We start from the raw sequence: 13,207 nt of genomic DNA, 5'->3' as shown, positions 1-13,207 counted from the left end.
CTTAGAGATCGTTATCCCTTGAGACACAGGGACATATCCCCTTTTTGCATTTTGCATTCCAAAACGATGCAAAACCTTATCAATGTATGTGCTCTGACTTAGACCGATCATCCTTCTAGATCTTTCTCTATAGATCCTCATTCCTAGAATGTAGGATGCCTCTCCTAAGTCTTTAATGGAGAAATTGCTCCCTAACCACGTCTTAACAGCCTTTAGAGAAGGTATGTCATTCCCCATTAGTAGTATATCATCAACATATAGTACTATGAATGCCACATAGCTCCCATTAACCTTCTTGTAAACACACGGTTCATCTTCGTTTTGAACAAAGCCATACTCTATGACTATTTCATTAAAACGGATATTCCATCTCCTAGAGGATTGCTTCAATCCATAAATGGATCGACGCAATTTACATACCTTGCCAGCATTCCTTGGATCGACAAAACCCTCAGGTTGTGTCATGTACACATCCTCTTCAAGGCTTCCATTAAGGAAGGCTGTTTTGACATCCATTTGCCAGATTTCATAATCATGGAATGCTGCAATGGCAAGTAAAATCCTTATAGACTTGACCATAGCCACTGGTGAGAAAGTTTCATCATAGTCAATACCATGAATTTGTTTGAAACCTTTTGCAACCAGCCTAGCTTTATAGGTCTGAACATTTCCATCCATGCCCTTTTTCTTCTTAAAAACCCATTTGCACCCTATGGGTTTTACCCCTTCAGGTGGATCAACCAAAGTCCATACTTGGTTTTCGTACATGGAATCTATCTCGGATTTTATGGCTTCAAGCCATCTCTTAGAGTCTGGACTGTTCATAGCATCTTGGTATGTGAGAGGCTCATCTTCATCTATAAGCATCAAATCACCACACTGAGTCATGAGAAATCCATATCTCTCTGGCTCATGGCGAAATCTACCAGATCTACGAACAACCTGTGTTTGTTGAGCATTATCATTATTCTGCTCTTGTTCCACTTCAGGTTCAATGCTATTTTGCGGTTCTCGATCTTCATCGAGATCTATAGTTCTCCCACTGTTTCTTTTGGAAACAAAATCTCTTTCCATGAAGACAGCATCTCGAGCAATAAACACTTTCTGCTCAGAAGGACTATAAAAATAATACGCCTTTGTTTCATTAGGGTATCCTACAAAAATGCACTCTTCGGATTTAGGTCCAAGCTTGTCAGATTCTTGACGTTTCACAAATGCCTTACATCCCCAAACTTTCATAAAGTTCATGCCTGACCGTTTCTCTTTCCATATCTCATATGGAGTCTTTTGAACCTTCTTAGTAGGAACACGGTTAAGTGTGAAAGCCGCTGTTTCTAGAGCGTAACCCCAGAAACTAATTGGAAGATCTGCATGACTCATCATCGATCGCACCATGTCCAACAAGGTGCGATTTCTCCTCTCTGAAACTCCATTCCATTGAGGTGTTCCTGGCGGAGTGAGTTGCGATACAATACCACACTCTTTCAAATACTCTCTAAATTCGGTGCTTAAGTATTCACCCCCACGATCGGATCGTAAGATCTTAATACTTGCATCTCCGCCAATTTGCTTCTCTACTTCAACCTTGTATTCTTTAAATTTTTCAAAAGAATCGGATTTGTTCTTCATAAGATATACATATCCATATCTACTGAAATCATCAGTAAATGTTATGAAGTAGTAGTAGCCTCCTCTAGCCATTACACGCATTGGGCCACATACATCACTATGTATTAGCTCCAGACGTTTAGTGGCCCTTTGACCCTTACCAGTGAAAGGGGCTTTAGTCATCTTACCAAGCAAACAAGATTCGCATTCTTGGTATGATTCAAAATCAAACTTATCCAAGTATCCATCCTTATGTAATTTGGATATGCGTTTCTCATTTATGTGGCCTAGACGACAATGCCAGAGGTATGTTTGATTTGAGTCATTTATTTTAAGTCGTTTGTTTTCTATATTACAGACAGGGTTATCTAAATCAAGAACATATAAACCATTAAATAAACGCGCAACACCATAGGTTAAATCATTCAAAGCAAAAGAGCAACTGTTGTTCTTTATTGTAAACGAAAAACCTTTCTTGTCCAAACAAGAAACAGAAATAATGTTTCTGCGAATCGCAGGCACGTAAAAACAGTCTTCTAGTTCTAAAACAAGCCCAGAGGGCATAGATAAATAATAAGTCCCTACAGCTAAAGCAGCAACTTTTGCTCCATTGCCTACTCTTAGGTCCACTTCTCCCTTAGCCAGAGTTCTACTTCTCTGCAGGCCCTGCACATTTATACAAATGTGAGAAGCACATCCAGTATCAAATACCCAGGATGTAGAAATAGACAAATTGACTTCTATAACATAAATACCTGATCCAGAAATCTGAACTGCTTTCTTTTTCTTCAGATCCTCCAAGTAAATTGGACAGTTTCTCTTCCAGTGACCATCTTTCTTACAGTAGTGACATTCACCCTTGGCCACACCACCTTTAGGCTTTAAAGCCTGTTTGGGACCTGACTTTGGCTTGGTTGTAGAATCAGATCCAATCTTCTTCTTACCCTTCCATTTTCCCTTCCCTTTGGCCTTACCTTTATTTCCCACCATCAGTATGGGAGCAGGTTCAGCTGTCTTCATGTTGGTCTCATATGTTCTCAACATATGCAACAATTCAGTAGGTGTTTTGTCAAATTCATTCATATTGTAGTTCACAACAAACTGAGTGAATTTGTTGTTCAAAGAATTCATGATTAGGTCAATACCAGTTTCCGGACCAATCGGGAAACCCAAAGTTTCAAGGTACTCAATGTAACCAATCATCTTCAGAACATGTGGGCCAACTGGTTCACTCGCCCCTTGTTTGCAATTAAAAAGTGACTTACTCGTGTTGAACCTTTCTTGACGAGTTTGGCTTGCAAACATGCTTTGCAAGTGCTCATTGATAGTATATGCATCCATATGCACATGTTGTCTTTGAAGCTCAGCACTCATAGTTGCCAACATAAGACATGCAACATCATTTGCATCATTCTCATCCTTTGTGCGTGCTGCTCGTTCATCAGCAGTAGCACCCTCAGGAAGGGGGCCTGGAGGAGGAATATCAATGACATGAAGCTTGCGCTCCTGCCTGAGGACAATCCTCAAATTCCTCTGCCAGTCTAGGAAGTTGTTTCCTCCTGTCAGCTTGTCCTTCTCAAGGACTGAACGTACGGATAGTGTGTTTGTGTTGTTTGCCATTACTCAGTATCTACAATAATAAAAGCGCAAAATAAACATTAGATTGTCTGAGTTAAAATTTTATGTTCATATGATTATGATATATTCGTAATATATCTCCCACTATTTTTTTTTTTATCAAATTAATAGCCCTAACTATTAATTCGGAAAGTATATCCCATAAATCTTTCTAGTGAGCCAAGATCCATATTTCGTCATGTTCTAAGTCAACCACTGGTATCCTTAAAACATGATTATTTAGGTAGACAACAGTTGTCAATTATATCATATATAATTCTTGGATAATTTGGTGAACAACAATTGATCTTATCTATCTAATAGATTTTTAACCAAACTCTATGCTTCTAAGTTCATAATAGTTGAATATAACCGTTTATATTCACCTTATTATGATGACTCAGTTAAGTTAGACCCAATGATACAACGTCCGAATATAACCGTTTATATTCGTCGCATTTCACCATGATAGATAGGAGTCCCCTGCCACTGACAGCCCTTCCCCTTATCGATCTAGGATTTAATGAGTGTTCATTCATTGGAAAGCATCTGATTAAAACTTAATATTTTTACTTAGGGATTTTAATTTAGAACGATCATGATCCCATCATAAAGAGATTCCCAATTTTTCCTTGAATAAAATACTTCAAATCAATACTCGTCAATGGTTTGATTTCCAGGTAGTGGAGGAGTCACATCGGTCTCGCTTAAAACCCACAGCCTTACAAGTTCTATGAACCCGTTGTTGACAAAATCGCCCCATGTCAGAAATAAAGAAAACTCGTATTTTATTCCGTGTTTCATAAACACGAGAATCTCATGATCGTTTGTTAATTTTAAATCTTGAGTCGTTACAGATTTTATCTTGTTTAAAGGCATGGCATGGGTGATGTATCTAATACATACATACATCATTAATCTAATTAAAACATGCATTTTTCTACTCTACACATACTATTTATACATCATATGAAAAGTACGTAAAGTAAACGTGCAATAGTTATGGCCCAATCCTATGTGATCTTTTCAGGCTAATGAAAAGATCAAGGTCAATCTATGGTGTAAAAATAACTATTACATATGTCTTCTCTATTGCTTCCATTGTCTCCTTGGCCTCCATAGGATGCCTCCTCTTTCCCTTGTCCTTCTAGGATGTTACATTAAGAATTATACTAATGAACTTACAAAAGAACTCGAGTTACATTCGAGATAAAACAACTACAAATAGAAAACGACATGCAAGTCGTATTTATTACAAACCAAAAGAATAAACCATTACAACTAAGGTCTTAAGGCCATAACTATGCACCATGCTCAGTAACCATTAAAGAACATGATAGATCATATAAAGATGACATACTATTTATCACTTATCATGATCCAATCAAGAATAATAAATAAGTAAAGCATATGTCATAAGCACAAATTAAAAACGAAACCCTAACCACGCGGTTCGTAAAAGCATATGGCGGAAATTTTTGCAAAATCAAGTATCAGAATACTAGAAAAACATGTATCAGAATACTATTCCAGAAGCATGTATCAGTATACACACGATCCATATCCCAGTTACCAAAAACGTGTATCAGTATACATATTTTAAGAGATCGCATACATATGAGTTATGGCAGATCTTAAACATACTAGTATCATCATATAGATCATTAACAGATTCATCATATCATTCATATAACATAATAATGGAGCCATTGCACAGGCTAAAGAACCTAGATCACACTCCCGGGCTAAACATATACTCAGGAGATTTCACCTTATTCGAGAGATTAATGAAAGGGGTGATATACACATATGTAAAGTGCACACAAATGATAACATTGCAGACCCACTGACCAAAGGCTTGTCGCAGCAGAAGCACGATGGTCACACTAGTTCCATGGGTATTAGATATATGGGTGATTGGCTCTAGTGCAAGTGGGAGATTGTTAGTGTAGGTGCCCTAGAGGCAATACATTATTCTTTTATCTTTATGTCAGTTGATCATTCAATAAATGTATTTATTATGACCTTAATTACTGCGATATTTTGTTAGCATAATAAATGTCCTTAGAATCATGATACAAATTGTATAGTTTAAGTACATGACTTGAACTTGAGATTATATAATATATCATATTCTTAAAGGTCCCTAGTCGAGTATTATTATATAGGACAATAATAATACATAGATAGACTAGTATGTTGTTTGACAAGATAACCACATCTCATTGGTTATAAGTATGGGGATACTGAAGTCAATACATAGGTACATGTGAGAGTACATGGTACTGGACAGACCCACAGTGAGATTCTTCATGTTTAATAAAGTCATAAGAAAGACTCACAGTGATAATGGTGTAACGATCCTTTGACTTGAAATCATTATATTTCTATACGAGGATTAATATACTTTGACTACATTAAAAGTTACTTTTGATCGGGTGATGATAAAAGTGGACATCGGGTATATCATGAGTCGTATGAGAAATATGAATGATAGATAAAGGATTTAACCCTCCTATAATTAGGAGAGATATTATTGGCCTCTTGATTGAGTGAGATTATAAAAGCATGGCCATGCTCAAATAATGATTTGTTTCAATAATCTACTCATGCATCAAGTAAACCCAGATTAAATGTTGAAGAGGATGACTAAAAACATGCCTCGAGTTTAATCTATAATATGTATGGTTAAAGGGATTATATTACACGGAAAAACATTAATCACGAAAGGTTTTATCTAATCACGATTTAATTATTGTTTAATTGGGTAACAATGATGTATTACTAGATACCGCTCATTGTTTATAATTTTATTAGAGAATAAAATTATTGCCAATTAAATAATAGCCTATAGGGTCGCACAAATAGAGCACTTAATGGAATAGTTAATTTAAATTATGGATTTAAATTAATTGATGATTATTTGAATTTTATTATAATTAAGTAAGACTTAATTGAGATAATATAAATTCGAATTAAAAGGAATGTTTTTGCCCATAATAATTAAGTATGACTTAGTTATTAATTAAATAATAGAAATTCGTTTTTATTATTTAATCCAATACCTGCTAGTGAGGCTAGTACATCCATTCCGTAGTCAAGTTCGTGAGACGTTCTTGAAGGTGCTCGTGTGGATACCATAGAGGTGTTTCTCCGAGAGGTAGACACAAAGCGTGATAGCTAGGATCTCCGTTGAGTTCGTAAAAGTTAATCTCTTGAAAGGTATGATTCGTTATCTCCATAATCTGCCCATAATTATACATGGATCCTGTTTTGGGTTTCGAATTTTTGTTTTATTTACGTTTATCCGCTGCGTTTTATGCCTTCGGATCCCAACAATAATTTGTTCATCATTAAGAGAGGACAGTTCCATATTGTAACAGAGTTTATTGTGTTGAATAAAATCTGTTTTCTGTTACTTGTGTTCTTATATTCGATTTGATTGTGATAAACACTGTATTCAACCCCCTTCTATAGTGTGCGTAACCTAACAAATGATTTTTTCGACAATCCAACTGTATGGATGTTAAGTTATATCAATTTTAGTCATATGAAAAATATATTAAAAAAGTTTAAATTCATCTTGAATGTCAGGATTAGAAAAATCTAGTTTAAGTACAACTCCTAACAACGAGACTCGTTCCCGATTTACTAGATAAATTTAAAAAATGATTTTTTCGACGATCCAACCGTACGGATGTTAAGATATATCAATTTTGGTCATATGAGAAAAATATTAAAAAATTTCAAATTCATCTTGCATGTCAGGATTAGAAAAATCTAGTAAAAATACAACTCCAAACAACGAGACTCGTTCCCGATTTAATAGATAAATTTTTAAAATGATTTTTTCGACGATCCAACCATACAGATGTTAAGATATATCAATTTTAGTCATATAAAAAAATTATTAAAAAAATTCAAATTCATCTTGCATGTTAGGATTAGAAAAAATCTAGTAAAAGTACAACTCCCGACAACGAGACTCTTTCCCGATTTACTAGATAAATTTTTTAAATAATTTTTTCGACGATCCAACCGTACGGATGTTAAGATATATCACTTTTAGTAATATGACAAAAATATTAAAAAAATTCAAATTCATCTTGCATGTCAGGATTAGAAAATACTAGGAAAAGTCCAGCTCCCGACAACGAGACTCGTTCCAGATTTACTAGATAAATTTTAAAATGATTTTTTCAACGATCCAATCGTACGGGTGTTAAGATATATTAATTTTAGTCATATGAAAAAATTATTAAAAAAATTCAAATTCATCTTGCATGTCAGGATTAGAAAAATCTAGTAAAAGTACAACTCCCGACGACGAGACTGGTTCCCGATTTACTAGATTAATATTTTAAATAATTTTTTTGATGATCCAACCGTACGGATATTAAGATATATCAATTTTAGTCCTATGACAAAAATAATAAAAAAAATTCAAATTCATCTTGCATGTCAGGATTAGAAAATATTAGGAAAAGTCTAGCTCCCGACAACGAGACTCATTCCAGATTTACTAGATAATTTTTTTAAATGATTTTTTCGACGATCCAACCATACGGATGTTAAGATATATCAATTTTAGTCATATGAAAAAATATTAAAAAAAATCAAATTCATCTTGCATTTCAGGATTAGAAAAATCTAGTAAAAATATAACTTCCGACAACGAGACTCGTTCCCGATGTACTAGATAAATTTTTAAAATTATTTTTAAAATTTTTAAAATGATTTACTAGAAAAATCTAGTAAATTATTAAGATATATTGATTTTAGTTGATTGTGAATTATTAAAAGTACTATTAATTTTCTTAAATTAATAGATAACATAATCAAATACCTTATGTAATCATGTTGATAAATCTAAAGAATATATATTTTGCCTTTTTCGTAAAGTTTTATTTACGGGTCTCCAAATTTCATCCCTTTTCCTCTTAAGAATAAAAATAAATTAAAAACAATTATGTAACAACATTATAATTTACTTTGATCAAAATTTTATTCCCTCTAATTAGTAATTGGGAAAATAAATTTTTTTTCACCCAACTTATTGTGTATTTAGAAATTTACCACTCAACTATATTTTTTTTTGTTTTACTCACTAATGTTAGGTTCGGACTTTTTTAGTCACTAACGTTAAGTTCAGATTTGATTATTAATATTTTGTCAATTTTCTATAGCATTTATAAAATATAGTGATAACTAGTATAAAAAGTGTCATATGTGTCTTATAAGTTATAAGAAAGCTTATATGTGTCTGAGTTTGCTAGATGGATATGAAGGAGTTGTATAATATCTGAATTATATATGTATGTTACTTTTTAGATGGGGTACTAAACTCAAAACCAAAATTATTAGGAAGAATTATCACAATCCGTACTAAAATTATTGGGAAAAAAATAAAAAATTCAATATAATCAAATTAGCAAACTGATCATAAAGTACTTATAAAATAAAATAAAATATTACATATCAATATTTTACCAAACGACACTTTCAAAAACCCAATGAAATCACCAATCACAACTCCTTCATGCAACTTTTACCGACCCAAAATCATAACTATAAACCCATTCATTCTAATAGAATTGTGAAACAAGTATATATATAAACACAAAAATATAATAATGTTGTTATAACGTGAATTTGGTATTAAATCAAACAACTCTCACAATATATTTATCTTACAAACATAGTTTTATAATTTATTTTTAAGATACTTTTTGTATATAAAAATTTAAACGTCAAATTATTATTCAGAAGAAAAAAAAATAAAAATAATACATGAAACTACATCTTCTAGGAGTCTTAAAATGTTTGTAAAACTCTAATCACCAAGGTAAACGTCTCGGGGGACATATGAAAATCATTAAAATATTACAGACTACCACTATATTTTAATAATGCTACCAAAAATTGATATAATGCTAATAATCAAATCCGAACCTAACGTTAGTGACTAAAAACAAATACGAACATAACATTGGTGAGTAAAAGAAAAAAATAATTATTAAATAGTAAGTTCCTAAAAACACGATAAGTTGGGTGACGAAAAAATTCATTTTGCCGTAGTAATTATACGAGTACACTTTTACTTTAGTTGAAGTTTTTATTCTCCGCCTTTATCAAATTATTTTCCCCCGTCCCCCTTTTCAATCACTCTTTTCGGTACAACCCTAAAATCTTTTCTATCTATCTTCTCTCACCTTAACACCCCCATCTCTCTGTTTCCTCTCCCTCTCATAGTTGTTGCCTCTCCATCTCACACTCCATCTTACCCAATCTATCTCTTCCTTCTCCTTCTCTTACTCATATATTCTTCTTCGAAAAATCAAACAATATATAAGAACGTTATTTGGAATCAATTTTCAAATCATAGCTACTGGTCATTTAAAATTGAATCTTGCTCCCTCGATTAGTTGCCATGAGGGCTCAATCACACATGATTTATTCGATTTGCTCTCTTCGTTTCTATTTTTTTATCTGTTGGTAAGAACATACCATAGAGGTAAATACTAGTTATTTTATATTACAAATGTATATACATTGTTTATTTATTGAATTTCTTGATCCAAATATGTAGTTGGTTAATTAATTCAATTTATATGGACATGAGCTTGTATATAATTTGTTTGTTAATTGGTTTTAAGTTTCTTGATTTTTTTAACTTGTTAATTCAATTTATGATTGTTTTTGGTCTGGTGTTTTTGTTTTTGGAGTTGGTGGAGTTATTGAATGACATTTCTATGCACCTGATTTTCTTTTCTTTAATCTATTGAAAGAAAATAGGTGACTTTTGTGGTCTGTGGCTTTGGCTTTTGCTGAGGGAGATGGCTTTTTTACTGGAATTTGGTCGATATGACTGAAGACAGTCCAAGATATTGAAGCAGATGAAAAAAACAAATTAAACATGCTCCTGTCAAATTTGTGTAATGCAATAGAGGAAAAAGCTATGCACCTTAAAGATATAAAGGTGAAATACAATGAAACTACAATATCATTAAGTAGTTTAATGAATGAAAAGGACAAGATGTTTCAAGCCTACAATGAAGGTATAAACCTAGTTAAGTTCAATGGTCATATATTTTGAAAATATTTTGAAACTCCTTAATCCAATTACATGTTTGTTGTGTCAATTAAGTATCGTCTCCTCAGTAGTGAAATCTTGTATAATGTTAGATAGAGATACAAAAGATGCAGCACAAAACAAATGCCCAACTTCAAAATATTGTCAAGGAGCAGCAGAAAATGAAACTGGAGCTTGAGCAGCGTGAGAAGGAACTGTAGAAAAGGGAGGCTCGTAATGAGGGTGAGAGAAAGAAGTTGGCGCTTGAGGTGGAAATGATAAGAATACATTATTTATCTATTTTTCTTCTTTTAGTCTGGTACTCTGGTAAGATCTCATTAATGTAATCTTGCATTTCTTTCTTCCTACTCTAAGAATGAGAGAGCCACCTTGGAGCAGAAAAAGGCAGATGAAAATGTGTTCAAGTTGGCAGAGGATCATAAGGTAGTTTACTTGATTTTCTTCTGGTTTTAGAATTTCATACCACATTCTAGTTGTATAAAAGTAGTTCTAATGAAATATTCGTTTTTCAATTTCATTAAAACACAGAGAGAAAAAGAAAAGCTTCGCAAAAGAACCATAGAACTAGAAAAGCAAATAAATGCCAAGCAAGGACTAGAGTTGGAAATAGAGTGGATGAGAGGGTCTTTGTCGGTAATGAAGCATATGGAATATGATGAAGATTCAATGTTTAGACAAAAGATTGATGATACTCAGAAGGCCCTACAGGAGAAAGAAGAAGAACTTGAATACGTGGAAAAGCATTAAATAAAGCTCTTGTTGTCCAGGGGCTTAAAACCAATGATGAGCTTCAAGAGGATCGAAAGGAATTAATTAATGTAATTAATCTCTTTCATTATATGTCAATGTATATCTATCAATTCATATCAACCATCCTAGATTCTGGAATCTAATTAAACATGTCCAGCTAAAAACATTACAGATTAATTAGAGTTTTTAATGTGGGTGATTGCGGAACAATTATATATTTCATAATATCGGTGTACAAGTCCTCAAGTATATGACTCCGAGTTCATCTTGTACTCACTGGTTTATATATGACTTTGATTCATGACAGTTGAGGTCATATAGTTTGTTTATATCTCCAGAGTTCATGTTATTCTATTTGTTGTCATCTTTGCTGGTCTGTTTATGATTTATGACTAGAATTTATATAATATTTTCTGGTTTGTTTAGACTCCATATTTGTCATATATCTAATAATGAAAAATGATTTGTAATCTAAAGTCTTGAAATTTCTTTTTCAGCTACCAATTTAATGTCATCTAAACGCTAGCAACGGAAGGAACATGCCCTATAACATATACTATAGTACAATTAAATTTAGTGTCAGCTGCTTCTCTACTTTTCCTTTACTTTTGCTAAGTCACAATCTGGTTCTTCGGACTTCACAGTTTTTGTGAACAATTTAAAAGTATAAAAACTGCTTGTAGGTGTTGCAAGCAACATGTTTCATTCAACTTTTTGGATAGTGCGATCCATTTAAGATTTGCTTTTGTAATTGCCCTTTCAAAATGTATATCTAGTGATTTTAATCATTCATTTGAATATATCATGTATGCCCCCTCAGTTTATGGCTACCTGGTGTTTGGGCAGGATTGACTCTCTTTATGGTATTGCGCACACTGACAGGAGTTAGCAGGTAAAATTGATCTTAACATTTCAAATTCCAGGATTGGGGTAGGTTGTTTGGTTGGATCATGTCGTTCATGAGAGGATTGTGACGATGATTCAGAGAACAATTGTGCAAAGCAGATACAGACCTATGCTTTTCCCAATGTTGATGGAAGCATAACATACGGAGGATATGCAAACTCTATGGTTGCAGACCAGCACTTTGTTCTTTGTTGGCCTGAAAATTTGCCTCTGGATTCTGGTGCTCCTTTACTCTGTGCTGGAATTACAACTTACAGTTCCCTTAGAACACATGGACTAGACAAACCTGGTACTAAGGTAGGCGTTGTAGGTTTGGGTGGTCTTGGACATGTAGCTGTTAAGATGGCGAAAGCATCTCCGGAATTGATGTGTCCTTGCTCTTTCATCTCTAGTGTTCTCTCTCTCTTACGATTGTAATTCTTATTTATAAATTTTGAATATTAAATAATAATTTTATTTTTAAATTTGTACAATAGGATTAAGACACAATTTCATTTTACAATACTAATTGATTTGTTTTAGATGAGTTTGATCTTGTATACAGTTGTGTGAAAACCATTAAAAATGATTAAAACCATATGTCTTATTTTACGAAATTATATTTTTTTAAATAAACTGTTATATCTGATAATCTTGGATAACTGCTTTTAGAAAAAAAACCTTTATTGAACTATTATCCAGATAATACATAATCAAAGAAATAGTTGTTTGAGGAGACCCTAATAAAAGTTTGAAAAATTTAGAAACTGTTGTATGCTAAGGGTCCTAATAAATAGTTATGGTTATCAAATTGGAAAAAATGTTTTATTTTTAAAACTGTTATTTTTCAGTATTGAGACAATGGTTACTATTTTCAAATTGTTGTCTCATTCATCTTTAAACAAGTATTGAGATAATGCTTCAAAATTTTAAACTGTATGTAACAAACTAGAATAAAGGTTTTCTCGTAACACTGTTTTCGTTATGTATTGAGACAACAGTTCATATTTTAAAACTGTTGTCTCTTTTGTCTTTAAACAAGTGCTTATGAACCGTTGTGTTAAGTTACTTCTAGTAACGGTTTAAAAAACCATTTTCTAAACTCAATCATACGGCGCCTCGATAGACGAAAAAACTCAGTGACAAACAACGGTGTAAAACAGTTGTGTGAAACTGTTTTTCTTGTAGTGTGAGTTTAAATGTTTTACTCCCCTGCTCATGTAGATTTTTATATCAAAAGACCATTTATATGTT

At 33.0% G+C, this 13,207-nt stretch overlaps 1 long non-coding RNA gene across 6 annotated transcripts; it reads left to right on the top strand.

The window, feature by feature from the left end:
- Positions 1 to 9,375: 9,375 nt before the first annotated feature.
- LOC141667508 (uncharacterized) lies at positions 9,376 to 12,176 on the top strand. Of its 6 annotated transcripts, XR_012552650.1 has the most exons (6): positions 9,376 to 9,739; positions 10,014 to 10,283; positions 10,415 to 10,566; positions 10,673 to 10,741; positions 10,847 to 11,136; positions 11,915 to 12,176. It is a non-coding gene; the product is annotated as an uncharacterized LOC141667508 (long non-coding RNA). The 6 variants fall into 6 exon arrangements; XR_012552652.1 differs by lacking the exon at positions 11,915 to 12,176 and having other exon boundaries at positions 9,376 to 9,720; positions 10,021 to 10,283; positions 10,847 to 11,397; XR_012552651.1 differs by lacking the exon at positions 11,915 to 12,176 and having other exon boundaries at positions 9,376 to 9,720; positions 10,847 to 11,397.
- Positions 12,177 to 13,207: the final 1,031 nt, after the last annotated feature.

The sequence above is a fragment of the Apium graveolens genome, chromosome 6, assembly GCF_009905375.1.
Source record: "Apium graveolens cultivar Ventura chromosome 6, ASM990537v1, whole genome shotgun sequence".
Taxonomy (NCBI): domain Eukaryota; kingdom Viridiplantae; phylum Streptophyta; class Magnoliopsida; order Apiales; family Apiaceae; genus Apium; species Apium graveolens.
The sequence above is the reverse complement of the archived record's forward strand: the minus strand, read 5'-3'. Positions and strand labels throughout refer to the sequence as shown.